Raw genomic sequence first — 14,778 nt, 5'->3', positions numbered from 1 at the left:
CTGGACTAACCTGTGCTGTGCATCCTCACCTGTTGCTTTAGGAAAAACAGCAGTGCATTAACCAGACATCATCACGCTGTCTCAGGAAATCAGATGAGGTTGGTTTAAAAGAGATGCTGTTTCTTTGTATGTTCCAATTGTCTACAGCTGTTCATCTGTCATAAAACAGAAGTAACACTGATTGTTGTAATGTGAGACATCATCCCCAAGAGTCCATTTTAGCACTGAGAGAATCAAGATGGAGTTGTCAAGATTTTTTAAAATTAATTTTTGTAATAACAATTGTAAATACGGCTGTCATATAAAAATAGCACTGAAGTACTTTTTCTTCCCTGTTTTAATCTACAAATTACTAAAGGTGGCTCCAGTCTTTTAGGTGCTTTCATTCAGCAGAAAACATGGATCAAAGTCACCTTTTTGTCTTAGGGGCTACAACAGCAAAGCAAGAAATATCTGTAAGGAGAGAACTGCTTCATCTTCCAATGTGCTGTAAGAGACACAAATCTGGTGCTGACATTATTGATTTTTAAGCCCAAAAACTTGGGAAAAAAAATCAGGTTAATTATTTTTAGAAATGTCCAACTTTCAAACAACAAAAATTGTGATGAAATATGCTGTAAATGGGAAAAATAAAAATAAAGAATGCTGTAAATGGAGAGTGAGTGATCATCCCAAACTGTGTGTCATGTTGAACATATCATAGGGGAAAGAGTATCACATTTCAGAGTTATGTCAGTAATCTAATATCACTACCTGTTTGTCAAGAGCAATCCTTGTAAAGTAGCATTTTATACCATAATAAGAGCACGACAGGTTTCAGGTGCAGCAGAGAGCCACTGCTTACTCTCCCAGACATGTATTACTGAGGAAATAAATAAACAAACATACAAAATATTCTGAATTTGAATTTCAATAATTTGAATTTCAAAATCAATAACCATAGCAGATAAGTGCTGGACAGACATAAAATGATTTTCAACTAGGAAAAGCAGTGACATTTAGGAAGCAAAAATCAGATTGAGCTGCTCAAAGATATGGAGGATGTCTTAGAATCATAGAATAACGGATTAATTAAGGTTGGAAAAGACCACTAAGATCATCTAGTCCAACCATCAATGCCAGCTGGAGTGACATGCAAAATGTTCAAACAGCAAGTCCAATCACTAGATGGCAGAATCTTCTAAACAGTTAAGCATGATCTGCTATTTAAGCACCTTTGGGAGAAAACCGGTGCATTCTTTTGTAAGAGAAGAGCAGTTAGTTGTTCTATCTTCACTTGTACAGTAGATCATACAAAGTTTGTTACTCAATCCAGTCACAACTATCTATTTTTTCTATATATCTATAAACTATATATCTATAGTTTTTCCCAGTTATCCCTTCCATAGGAAAACAAAAACAAAAACAAAAAACAAACAAACAACAACAACAAAAAAAAAACCACAAAAAACAACCAAAACAATCTTTTAAAAGTTTTATGTTATACAAATTATTTTAAGCATAAAGTTACAGTAGTAATTCTGGCTCACATTTTCAAATGTGTCACCAGAGGTTTGCTTCACAAATATTATGTCCTTAAGAGTCTGTTTGGTAACATTTGACATAGCAGCTAACAGTACTCATAAAACCCTGAAACGAGGAATAAGGGAATCTTATTCAGGAGGGGAGAATGAGTTTTTACATGGGTAGGCAGTGACAGGACAATGAGGAATGGTTTTTAAACTGAGAGAGGAGGTATTTAGATTTTAGGGGAAAAATTTTCACTCAGAGGCTGGTAAGGGGCTGGAACAGATTGCCCAGAGAATGTGCAGATGCCCCATCCTCTGTTCAAGGCCAGACTGGATGGGGCTCTGGGCAATCTGATCTGGTGTCTATTTCAGTTTCCCCAATCCCAGCTGAAGACACTCAGCAGAGTGAGTGTTTAGTCTTCTATTGGAATGAAAGATAATGCTTTGGCTATTTTGGAGATGAAAATATAAATGAATTTATGAATTGTATACAGAACTATATCATATCATTTTAAGGAGATGAAGTACAAGGCAGAATATATACACTCAAAACCATTCGACAAAGTTCAAACAGAAGCAAAAGCAGAGGACATGAATTTGACATTAGGGGAGGGTGCTGACACTGAAGAATACCAACACCCACAACAAAGAAGAGAAGATGGAGGTAAAGCTGCTAGTGAAAAACTGACTGCTGCAGAATTCTCAGCTGAGCTCTCTCTTGTACAGTCAAGTATTGCCTAATGCAGTGGAAAATCTATGGACCTCATTAATTCATATTTTAATAAATGATGCAGTGGTGTTTACAATACAATGAGTATTTTTAGATCGTAGCTGCAGCATTTATCAACATGCTGAAAAATGTGGCACTCAAGCCTTCTGCATCTCATTTAAGTTACAACCTTTCTAAGCAGTTGACTAACCATTCAAGAAGAGCTAACATGGTTGAAACAATGGCATTTACAAACATTTGTGGATAAAAGTAATTGCTTTAAGCTAGTTTGTTACACGCTAGAATTTTCCTGTTTGACTGCAGAGAATCTATACATACAACTTGGGATACTAAAGACAAAGTTGCCTATTACATTTCTGTTTATCTAAAAGCTCAGTACAACTAAAAGAGGTCAGTTTCTTCCCTTCAATAATTCTTGCCAAAATGTCAGCTATATATATTAAAAGATATGTTCTCTTTCTTACCTGGCAAAATTAAATGATTATTTTAGCAAACTGAGTCAGACCCAAGCAAAAGTAAAAAACAGAAGTTGCAGCCAAAAGACTAAAGGGAAGGTGAAAGGACTATCTATTCTGGAGTGGGATTTCACTACTTCAGCTCAAGTGCATTTTCACTGAGAAATCTTTATTACATAAGTCACTTAAAGGGACTCCAGACTCCCATTACACATACGCTCATGAATCTGCAGATCATGAATCTCTGCATTCAGTGCTACCTCTTGCAGACTTTCTTGGGGACTCAAGTAACTATAAATCTAGTATTATTATATTTGCGTATGTTTTGTAATATTCATTTGCAAGTTTAGATCAAACAGTTCAACTTCTGCTTTTATAACACATCTATGAAATATCAGATGCAGTATTTGTTTATTGACAGATAAGGAAGTGGTATAGACTGATTTCATCTTCCAATCACTAATAAAGTATCCCAGATTCATGAGCTTAACATAGGAGTTTGAGGAAAAGAGCTACCAACAGCAAATGAAGGTTGCTTGAAACAGGCAGTACCTGAGATAACTTGACTCATACAAGGCCATGGAATCAAGTAGGCTGCATTTAGGGCTATAGAGAGAGCTGGGAGTTGTCCTTACAAGAAAACGCATTACCATCTTCAATAGGTTGTGGAGATTTTGAGTTTGATTTTACCAATGTCTTGTACAGTCTCGTATAATATCTTCTAAATCAAATCAGGACATTATCCACCTGGATGGGTGGACAGGTATGTGCACTGTGTGACTATGTGTATATAAATGTATACGTACATATTCACTTATGTCAACACATAAATATACATGAATATAAGTTAAGAAATCGCAGAACATCGTGGTAAATTCAGAAAACCAAGCGTTCAGCCAGACTTAAACTTCTAAAAATCATTTATTAGCAACATACTTTGATTAATGACTATTTCTTATACTACCAATTAACAGTACTTAAAATTATTAATCAACATCATTATGTATAGAAAACTACTCCTCTTAAACACAGTCTAAATTAGGTGTGAGTACATAGTGCCACACAGATAACATCATGTAGATTATGTTGATGGTTTGCAGTTCTTGGTGGTCTTAGTGTCTGAGATCAGGGTGAGAGCATGAGAGCTCTTTGACAGGAATCAGAATTACAGCATGCTATTCTGCTTCTTTTCTTTCCTTGATTCCTGCTGTTTTTTATCTTACTTGGCTTTATGCCTCCCAAAAGGGGGGACTCAATTGCTCCTGATACTACTTATTTTGTATTTGCTTTAAACATTTCAACTTTTGGTATACTGAAAAGGATGTCCTGTGTATTTGTAGTCTCTTGTGCTTATCTTGCTCTTTATTTTACAACTAGCTGTTTTCTCACTGCCTCTTGTGTACCTAAAATACGCATGCATCCTTGCTGTTCACATCTCTCACCTAAGTATATGAAGTGTGCATACCCTGTGCCTTGCTATGCCCTAATATTTACAAACTACACTCATGTTACTTTTTATACTGTTTCAGTATACTAATATTTTGCATTGAGGTAAAATAGTATTAATTATATCCTGCTTTATGCACTTCTATTTTACATGTGGCCTCTTCTTTGCTACAGGTAACATCGTGTTCAAAAATTCTTGGCATAGAAGCCTATCAGAGGAGAGTAATTTCACCTTATTCTGAAAAGTGAACACTCACAAAATATTCTTAGATAAATAGCACTTGATGCTATCTCGTACCTCTCTGGCTTGGCTGATACTCATCTGCTGCAGTAGAGGGACAGCAAAATGAAATTGAGCAGATATACTCTGAACTGCAGCAGTGGATAGATTTACTTACAATATTTATCGTAAGGGGAAATTCTAATTGCATGAACAGAGATAATTGGATAATACTGCACAGTATCATAGATGTTATATAATTCCAGATAATATAATGCTCCAGTTCTGCTACCTCTGATGAATGAAATATTGTCACACGTCATTATTTTTACAGTCAGTTTTCAAATCTGGTCTTTTATTCCTAAGCTATCAAACCCTAAGTTTTATGATCACATGGAAAACTCATTTCTCTAAAAATAAAAATGTCCAATGGTTATAGTTCTTATGCCCAAACACAAAAGAAAACAACAAGATCTCCAAATCTCTCTAAGTCTTATTTTGGAATTCCTGGAACTTGAAAGTGTGCTGGGTGTCCATCTGTTGTGAGGCACTCTGTCACTTCATTTTTGAATCCCAACAAATGCAAATGCAAGAGGGGAAGGATTCATCAGCTTAAAGGCTTTTCCTCTGTTAACCATGCTCTACTTTGGATATTTTTTCACTTAATACTTATGAGAAATACATGTCTTATGGATTTACTCAGCGTGATAAGCAATGAGTGAAATACATTGTGCAATACCTCAGTTCTTCAGGGGTTACCTTAATGAATATCTTATGTGAATACAAGGTGTTGTCTTCCAGTAGGAATTAGATACAAAGGATAAATAAAACTTTATAATGCTTTTTTGAACAGCAAGGTACCAACACTACACAGATCAGTAAAGCCATGTGGATTCATATGGATTACAGGGTAAAGCTTAGCAAAAAGCACCAGGCCAATAAGTAAAAGAGCAGTAACAGATGAATTTGCTGATTTAACCATTTCCTTAGTCATGACTTCTGTAGCACATTTGCAGACCGGAGTACAATAGAAAATTGCTTCATGTGGAAGCTGGGCCACCAGTCCCAGATTTGTAACTGTCAGAGCAAGCATCCTCTTATCCTGAATCCACCTGGACAGTCTGACATGAATATGAAGTGTGCATAAACTACAGACTAGATGTCTTCACTTCAGAATTGCTGTCAGTGTGCTATATACATCCTCTGCTGACAATAAATTTTACATTTCTCATAATATACCAGTGGGCATATACTTCAGAAATGTCTTTGTATAAATAGAGCAAAGATTTCCAAGAACATAAAATGTCAAAATTTAACTCAAAAACCTTAAGTCATAAGAAAGACAAATAAATCCTTATAAAAAAATGACAGATCTTCCTCTAAACAGCACTATTTGAATAAGATCTAAATATCTCCTGCCATAAAAAGTTTATGTATTAATTTCAAACTAAACTTATTTAAAAAAAATAGTGTTTAAGTATTTAATGTTTTAAAGTTTTAAGCTGGTATTTTTCATTTATCCCACTAAAAAAAGAGACATCTGGATACGACAAAGCAGAAAGCAGAAATATGAGAAATAAAAGCTACAGCAAAAAGAAATACAGGTTTCCATCCACCAACAAACAGAAGTGAAATATGACATCATTATGTCAATTACTCAATTATGGTTGCAGACTAAACACAGCACTTCCTTATTTAGTTTTGAAAAAGCATGTAAGGAGATTTGGACATCGAGTCTGAAGGTGATGTATGTACAATCAGAAGTAACATATTGGTCAATAACATCAAAAGTCAGAGTAGGAAGGACTACTAGGAGAAAAAACTGGAGTGAGGTAAGAAGGTAAGCTGAAGATACTTGAATATATCTGATATCCTTTCTTTTCAGCTGAGATCTGAGAATTTCACTGAAGTTAATGTGAAAAGTAGAACGTGAATCCATGTACAACATTGCACTGGTCACCAGGTATAGATATTGCAGATCCCCACTGAATCCCTACATTGCCAAAAAAAGAAATGAGATTTAAAGGTTAGTGAGATCTTCAAACAGAACTTATTTTCTTCCCATAACAAAACAAAAAGGAAGAAAAGCAACAATAAAAGTGGTCTCCTAAAATACCAAAATTAAATAATTGAGAAATCCCCAGTAGTGGAAACAAAAAAAAAAAAAAAAAATGTCAGTTTTGCAACACTGTTACAGCACTGCAGAAATCTGCCCTATTTGTCAAAAAATGCTTCTACAAAAGCTCAGAAAGTGTTTAGCACACTGATAAAGCAGCTACAAACAAGTGACAAATTACAGCTGCCCAAGCCCTGAGAGATACACACGCAGTTTGTTGCACTTTGACAATTGCTTCTGTGGCCAGTCAGTTTGTTATAAGGGGCTCTGAAAAGTGTTTTTACAGGGGAAAGGAAAGACATTAACAACACCAGTGCTGCAAGGCTGCAGAAACAGCCCTGCTACCTACAGAGGTGACCATACAAGCAGAAGAAATATACTGTGAGAGACTCTGAAGGCATCATCCCCACTAAACCATGTCCCATAGTACAGCATCTAAACATGTTTTGAACACAAAGGAGGGAAGCCACCACTATGCTGAGAAACAGCCTCCTTCCCTCCCATTTCTTCAAGGCTATGATCTCTGCAGGACCTTTCAACCTGTCACCACAGTCACGCATGGTTTCCACAGTGCCCTGACAGCTCAAGCCCCAGACTTTGGTTCAGACTTCTGATGGTAACACGTAGATATCCTTAACTTAATCAAAGGCAACCTAGAAACCCAAAGAACCTGGAGAAAACACATACTGAGAGAACTGAGAGAAAGAAAATTAGATAGATGGGAGTGGAGTTTCCAGTGATGTTCTGGGAGAACTGGGAAAACGGGCTCTGTCACCTGCAGGTTATTAACCACCTTTAAAAAGACATACTCCAGGTAAATGTTTGGAGGAAGCTAACAAGTCTATTCAGAAAGCTCACTGACACAACAATGTCATAATATACTGAGGCTGTTACTCTCTTCAGGCATAAAAATAGGTTACAGTTCCCACCATGGCAGCCAAAAAGACATTCAGATGAGAATCCACACTGTCAAAATAGATGAGTATGTAGCATAAGGAAGATCATACTCTCCACATCGAGCAGAAAATGTAAACAGACTCTAACAAAAGCAAGAAGGGATAAGATGGAGTGCAATTATCAGCATTTTTCAGATAAGTAAAAAGATTTACGTGAATATTCACAGCTCGTGTTCTCAAAAGGGAAGACACAGTTTTCAGTAATCCCAACATGATCAATTCCTGTTAAAAACACGTGACATTTTTATAAATACATGCTTAAATAGATGAACATTTTAAATTGTGTTTTCTGAAATGGGGGTTGCACCAGCCTAGGTGCAAGACCTTGCACTTGGATTCATTAAACCTCATGAGGTTCACCTGGGCCCACTGTTCAGCCTTTATAGGTCCCTCTGGAATCCCATCCCTCTGGTGTGTCGACTGCACCCCATGGCATAGCATCATCACCAAACTTGCTTGTGTGCACTCAACCACTCTGTCAGTCTCACTAAATTAAAGACTATCAGCCCCAGCACCACCACCTGGGAGACACCACTCATCACCAATGTCCATTCAAATACTGAGCCACTGACAACCCCTCTCTGGTCTCAATAATGCTCTCCATAAGTGTTCAGCAAGTGGAGATGAACATCAATGAATGCCACTTTTTCCACATGGAGTGTAGAAAGTTGTGTTCAATGACACATCTTTGCTTCACATGCAATTCCATGTGAAACACCATTTTATCAGACTGCCCCTTCCATGCAATTTGTCCCACAGCAACAAAATGTAACAGAATACTGGGGGGAAGGTTCAGCTTCTAATGCCATCCCACCAACATCCGCCTCTGATGTTATGGGCCATCACCATAAAATAGGAGGCATTACTTTTGGAGCAGTATCTGGGTGTTTGTGTATATAAAAAGTGATCACATCATATACATATATCTGAGTATATGTATACTCTCAACTTATTTGTAGTTGTATCTTACTGTACGAGGGTCATTGAGGTACTTCTGGTCTAAAGACAGCAAGGTCTTCAGCAGAACATCAGCCCCAGGCAGTCCTACTACCACACAGACTACGGCCATCATAAATAACAATGCTAGCACAAGAAAGTGGCTTCATACAGGAGCATGGGGAGACCATCTGAATCATCACCACACTCTGTTTCATGTTCATATGATTAAGCAGTATGTTTATTTTCCTTTCTGTCTTGCATTTGTACCTAGAGTAAACAAAGTAGTGAAAAATATGTAACAGACATCCTTATTCTAGTTAGAAACTAAAGGGCCAGATAATTCATTATAAATAGTAGGGTCAAAGATGCTGAGCACTGTATTCATGAAACCCATTCAGTTCATGTAAGTAAGAAGCCAAGGGTTTCCTTACCATAATATTCCCAACCCCCACAATAACCTACCCAAATTAAAATTACAAAAAGAAAGTAAAACAAAACCAAGACAGTATGTCTACACACAATGGTTTCTCCAAAAGTAATGCCTCCTATTTTATGATGATGGCCCGTAACATCAGAGGCAGATGTTGATGGGATGGCAGTTGAGGTTGAACCTTCATGCCTCTATTCCATTCCGTGATAAACGGCAGCAGAAGAGCACTCTGACAGAACGGTTTTTGACATGGAAGTGCATATGAAGCAAAGGTCTGTTACTGACAAGTTGTATTTGAAATTATTATTTTGCTAGAATTATCCTAACGTCAGAATATATGGTTAAGCTCTTTACCCCATATTTTGTTGGACGTATAAATACCAAGTTCATGCCTGCTACAGGTTTCCACAAATTAAGTTACGAGTCCCACTTGTCTCGCTCCAATTTGTAGGAGGGAGGCAAGGTTCTTTGATATGTGTATATACCCGGCGTGAGATTAAGAAGCAACGGTTCAAATGTTGGTCCAACCAGTTTATTAAAGTCCTAGCCGTTTTTAGGGAGATGGGGAAGGGAAGGTAGGCGATAGGGAAAGTAGGAAATATAAGCAAGGAGTCTTTGCAGAGAGCAAAAGAGATATAGTCACCACCGTGGGTCCAGCGAGGTACACAATAGGTCCGATGATCTCAGGAACTCGTCTGATCACCGCGGGGGATGGGAGACAGCCAGGGAGCTCCGCAGCAAGCCGGTCCCGGGGGTTCTTCCGACAAAGTTTTCCCCTCAGGGAATTCTCCGTCAAAGGTGTCTTTGGGAGTTTGTCTCCAAAGTCCCCAGTTTAGTGAGGGCCTTTTATCCCCCATTTCGGTGGGAATTTTCCTCTTCGAAGTCTGAGAATTGCAGCTCAGCATTTTTGGGGGAAATACCAAACTTCTGAACAAACAGGCAAACACTTCTCAAAAGATGATTTACAACCAGCCTTTGTGACATTCCTGGCCACAGATGAGCCAGCAAGGAAGGAAGAGGGGGTCTCTGTTGCCGGACACAAGCGTTATCGCCTTCTGCAGTGGTCCACTCCTTCGAGCAGCACCCCTGAGAAAGAATGCTCATTCTGCTTCTGCTTATCTTTGCAATCATAAGCAGAGGTACTGTGACACAACAACACCCACCATTCACCCTCCTAGATAGTTAGCAGTCGCCAGTCTTATCATCAGAAAGGCCTCATGAAGCAAGCTTTGAGACAACAAAAGAAAACCAGTTCTGTCTTTCACACCACCCCGTGGCTCAAAGGTTGCTTGAAACTGATGCGCAAATGACCATTCACGGTGGTGAGGAAATAAAAAAAAAAGTAAGCATAAGGGAAAAGAGGGATAGGTGATATGGGGGAATTAAATGTTAACATAATCATCATCATTCAATCAAAACCTTGATTGATAACACATAAGGTTACTTGTAAGGTCATAATTATTTTCCATCAATATATATTCACTCATAACAAACTACTATATTAGATCTCTTTAAAATAGAAATTAACAACCTTAATACCATATAACTTTCCTTTAGCAATCCATACTAATATATACCATAAACATTTAACAATCACAAAGACAGTGACAATAACCAATAGTATCAAATAAACATGTAAAACAAATAAATAGGGGTATTTGTGTCAGCTGCTGTCCGCTTGAGCATTTCCAAAGCAGTTCAATTGCTGAGAGATATAAATGCTAGTTTGGGAAGTTAAAGTACTGTTATAGACTACTGAACTTTTCACAGGACAGTATGTGGGATACCCCACAGTATAAACCATAAGAGGGATAATCCCAGAAACATACACATCTCTTATCAAAACTTAGACATTTTCCAACAACCACGTTTTGTATGGAACTCCTGAACTTATGTGACACTGCAAAACATCAGTGCAAAGGGTTTAAAAATAGATTTCATTTTTGACCACATCTAACAGATATTAGATAGGTCCCTTGGCTTATTTCCCAATTTGTTAGGAATTTGGAAACACTATGGAGGAGTTACATGCAAATCATAATCAGTTTGACAAAAAGGGGTAAAAGAAGGGATCAGAAGGAATGCTGATCACTGTGCAGAAAGTACCAGAAAGTCAGGATGACCTGAAAAAAAAAACTCTGAACCAAATTGTGAAGTTTTAACAGATCCAAGGACTGATATCAATCACAACCCACAACAACAAACAAAAGCATAATACTATTGCAACCAAAATATGTAATAAGAGAGGTAAATTCAGAATTCTAGCACAATCACATCTTCAACTTTTCTGTCACAAAACACAAATGGTTAAAGTCAGCTATCAGTCATTCTGTTCAGTGAAGGTCCCACGGGGATCTTCTGAAAAATAAAACAACAACTTGCCCTTTTGGGGCTTTGTTAATGCAATTAAAAAATTAGAGAACAATCCATCGAGGAGTATATTTTACATTCCTTTTTCAGGGTGTCCTTAGCCTTCTAAGGATATTTGTTAAGGGATTTCATTAAGGTTAGGGAAACGCCTCATGTTAGCTGAGTCAGTCCACACAAGCTGGCCAGAGAGATAAGTGTTTCCCTAGCTTATCAGCAACTGGATCGTGACTCACAGGGGCAATTGGCAGGAGTGGAGAGGCCTTGGGACAGAAGGTGTTAAATCGAGGATCTCCTTTTGTTGTGAGCTTTCTAATAAACATCCACCCTTCACTGCCTTCCCCCCCCCCCCCCACCTCCCACTCATCTGGGGGAGGGGGCGAAAGCATCAGCTTTCCTTGAGCTTTTGTTCTGGCCACAAATTAACTAATTTCTCTAACCTGACTGTGGGTAATCCATTCATCAGGTCTCGTGGAACACCCTTTTGCCAGACCAGTGTCCAGAGACGATTACGTTTATGATCTATATTTCGCCTACCTGTTCTTACTGGCAATGAGACCCTTCCAGTTCCACTGAGCTTTGGACTAGGTGACCTAGGAGCAAGGGTGGTTGCTGCGAGCCTTACTTCCTCTGGTTCAGATAGACTGGAAGAAGCCACAGGCCCATATTTCCTTTCATAATTAATCAACTCTTGGGCAACCTCCCCCCATGTCCATACTTTATATCCTGACTGCAAATGGCCTGAGGTGCCAGTTCCTTCTAATGCTGCCAGGGTTCTTTCTCCCTGAGGCATAGCTTGTATCTTTCCTTGTAGTTGTATACCTATAGGTTTCAGTGATTCTGGAAGCCCCCTGATTAAAGGAGTCATCCGTTCAGGATCAACAGGCATCATCATAGGTGATCCATGATGTGTCTGCAGCTTTCTATCATACATCATTTGCAGACAAGCAGCTTTTTGAACACTTTCAACCAATTGATCGACTGTCCCATTAATAGCAAGAGGGTCTCCCCTTTCTAAAGGGTTAAGACCACCTGCCCAATAGGCAGCCCTTTGTGTTAGGGACCAGGGAGCACGGTTATTACCAGTAGTCAAAAATACACCTGGCCCCCAATAACCCTCAGCCTCCTTTTCGGTTAACATAATTTGGTCTCCACCAGTTAAGCTGACTCTCCATACATATTCTGTTTCCGATTCCTTTGGAGAGCGGCTAAAATCTTTTTTCAGTTTTGCTAATTCAGTGGCAGAAAAGGGAATTTCTTTAACATTCATTTGAGGGTCCAGATCCTCACAGTTATCAAATGTATATTCAGTTTTTATCAAAGGACGCAATTGGGCTGGCGAGTCCTCTAATTTGCCAAGCCCTTCCTTTATTCCTTGTAGTTCCTTCTGAGGAAAAGTTTTTTCTTGAGGCAAATTATGGACAGCAGTATTGCTAGTATTCTTATATGTTAATAGTTCCTTAAAAGCCATTTGCAACAAAACTGTATTATGTTGCTCTCTTTGTAATTGTTCCTCAAGGTTCACTATTTGATTTTGCAGAGTTTTTACCAATTCTTGCATTACTTTAACTGATTCCTGTAATGCTTGTATGGTTTGGGTTTCTGCCGAATGCTTTTCATCTCGGAACTCCACGGCAGCTTTTAAAGCAGCACCGAGTACCGCACAAATAAACGATTTTCCTTTCCCGGCTCGAGTATGAGCCTGATATTGTAAAACACGAATGCGGTCGGAAACACTCTGCAAGTTATACCAGTTTTGTCGTGCCCAATCCACCCCTGATAAAGAGGGCCGAGCACCATGCTTTTCTAAAAGGTCAAATAGCACATCTTCACTTTTCATAGTGGCAACAATTTCACTCATTTCTCAATACCCTAAAAGATACACACTAAGGGAAGAAAAGGTACACTTAAATCCTTACCCTTCCCCAGGGAAGCACACACCTATCAAACAAATGCAAATGCTACAATCATTCCTCCCTTTCACAAAAGACCAAGAAGCCCAATCAACACTTACAAAGAAAGTGTAAACACCTAAATCGCTCCTGGCTACCCTGTCAGGCCAGAAAAACTTCAAGCTTAAAGCCACACAAGTTACAAAACACTTCTAGGTTTCTCAGAAAGGAATAAACTTCTTGGAAAAGCACAAACGTCAAAAAATTACTTCCTCACTTCCCCAAGAGGCGCACACACAAAACTTTCAAATTCCAAAATACGTTACAAGTTACTTAAACCACAAAATGCGAAATAGTCTTCCCGAGGAGGCATACACGTATAAAACAAGAGCAAATAGTCAAAATTAATTCATACGTCCCCGAGAGGTAAACACATAAGCAGTAAAGTTTCAGAATATGGAGCACACCATATATTTAGCACACCACTGTGCTAATTCTCTCATTTCACTGTCAAACTTGAACTGTACAATTGCCTATACAATATATAAATATATGCAGTGCTACCTTGAAGCATATCACTATATCAAAGCTAATGTATAATTAAAACATAACTCACTCTTAAATTCTTTCCCAGAAATAAAAGTCATGTCATGCATTGTTTTTTCCTGAAAGTAACAAAACCATTATACTCACATTACTGCACTGTGATAGGTTGCAGAGCAAACTGCTTGCTCTATTTTCACTTCAGTTTTGCAGTACTCTTTAGAAAAAAAATGCCATAGACTGAAGAAGTTTCATAGTTTCGTGCGGGTTGGAAGGGACCTTAGAGATCATCGAGTCCAGCCCCCGGGATTCGAGCCTCTGTGTAGCAGAGCGGCACTTCTACCACTTGCGCCACAGGGGGGATTCGAACTCCGGGCCCCAGTGTTGCAAGGCGGCGTCTTTAACCACTGCGCCACCGGGGCACACTTTGTTCTGTGTTTATTTCCAATAATGGTAATATAAATATCTTGAGGAATTTTTGCAAGTCTTGTCTAGCAGCGTAGTACTCCTTGGAGTTTAAATGCATATGCCAGATTTTTCCCAGTTTGGAATTAATTTCAAATAGATAAATACAGTACTTAGAAAAAGTTATATTCTTTTTTTCCCCTGCTTTAGGCAGTCATTGTACCCGAATTAAGCACTAAGACAAGAATGTGATAGCTTGCATTTTCATGTACAGAAGTCTTCCACCATTTACTACCTAGTGTGGATTTTTTTGGTATTTCATTACTTACATTAACCCACCAGATTAAAGTCAAACCTGTAAGACATCTTCCCTGAAAACAGAAAAAGGTACATTTTTTCCATTATCTCACATGAAGTTCAACTAGGGTATTGAATGCTGAGTGTTTTATCTTTCAGTTTGAAACTGTAGTTTAATACCATGGGTTATCAGTAGTGTTCTGCTTATTCACTAGTAAAATTACATACTGGATTTTGGTTTTCTGATGCTATCACTTTTTAGCACAGTTGGATGAGATAACTAGGAAACAAAAGAACAGTGCCTCAAGCCTGTGGTTCTCTCTTTTCATTATGTTGCTAGGAAAACAAGTAAGTGTTGAAAAACAGTTCTAATTTTGTGTACAACTCATTCTGACATGAACAAAAAATTGCAGCAATCCCTTCAAAATCCTGAGAAGCATCCTGATAGTGATTGATACATTATCCCTCTACCAC

General features: G+C 38.4%; 1 long non-coding RNA gene across 3 annotated transcripts in view; it reads right to left on the bottom strand.

Moving 5' to 3' along the window:
• Positions 1 to 14,535, bottom strand: part of LOC107317314 (uncharacterized) — a 94,182-nt gene extending 79,647 nt beyond the window's left edge. For 2 of the 3 annotated variants that reach the window (XR_014932940.1, XR_014932938.1), the window contains exon 1: positions 30 to 9,178. This is a non-coding gene — a long non-coding RNA (uncharacterized LOC107317314). Of the gene's footprint in view, positions 1 to 29; positions 9,179 to 13,752 lie in introns of those variants that run through there. The other variant, XR_014932939.1, reaches the window with a different exon arrangement.
• Between the last annotated feature and the right edge of the window lie 243 nt (positions 14,536 to 14,778).

This window comes from Coturnix japonica, chromosome 11, assembly GCF_054131305.1.
Source record: "Coturnix japonica strain WE chromosome 11, WE-NBRP24, whole genome shotgun sequence".
In the NCBI taxonomy this organism is placed as follows: Eukaryota; Metazoa; Chordata; class Aves; order Galliformes; family Phasianidae; genus Coturnix; species Coturnix japonica.
Note: the sequence above shows the minus strand (reverse complement) of the source record. Positions and strands in the feature narration are given on the sequence as shown.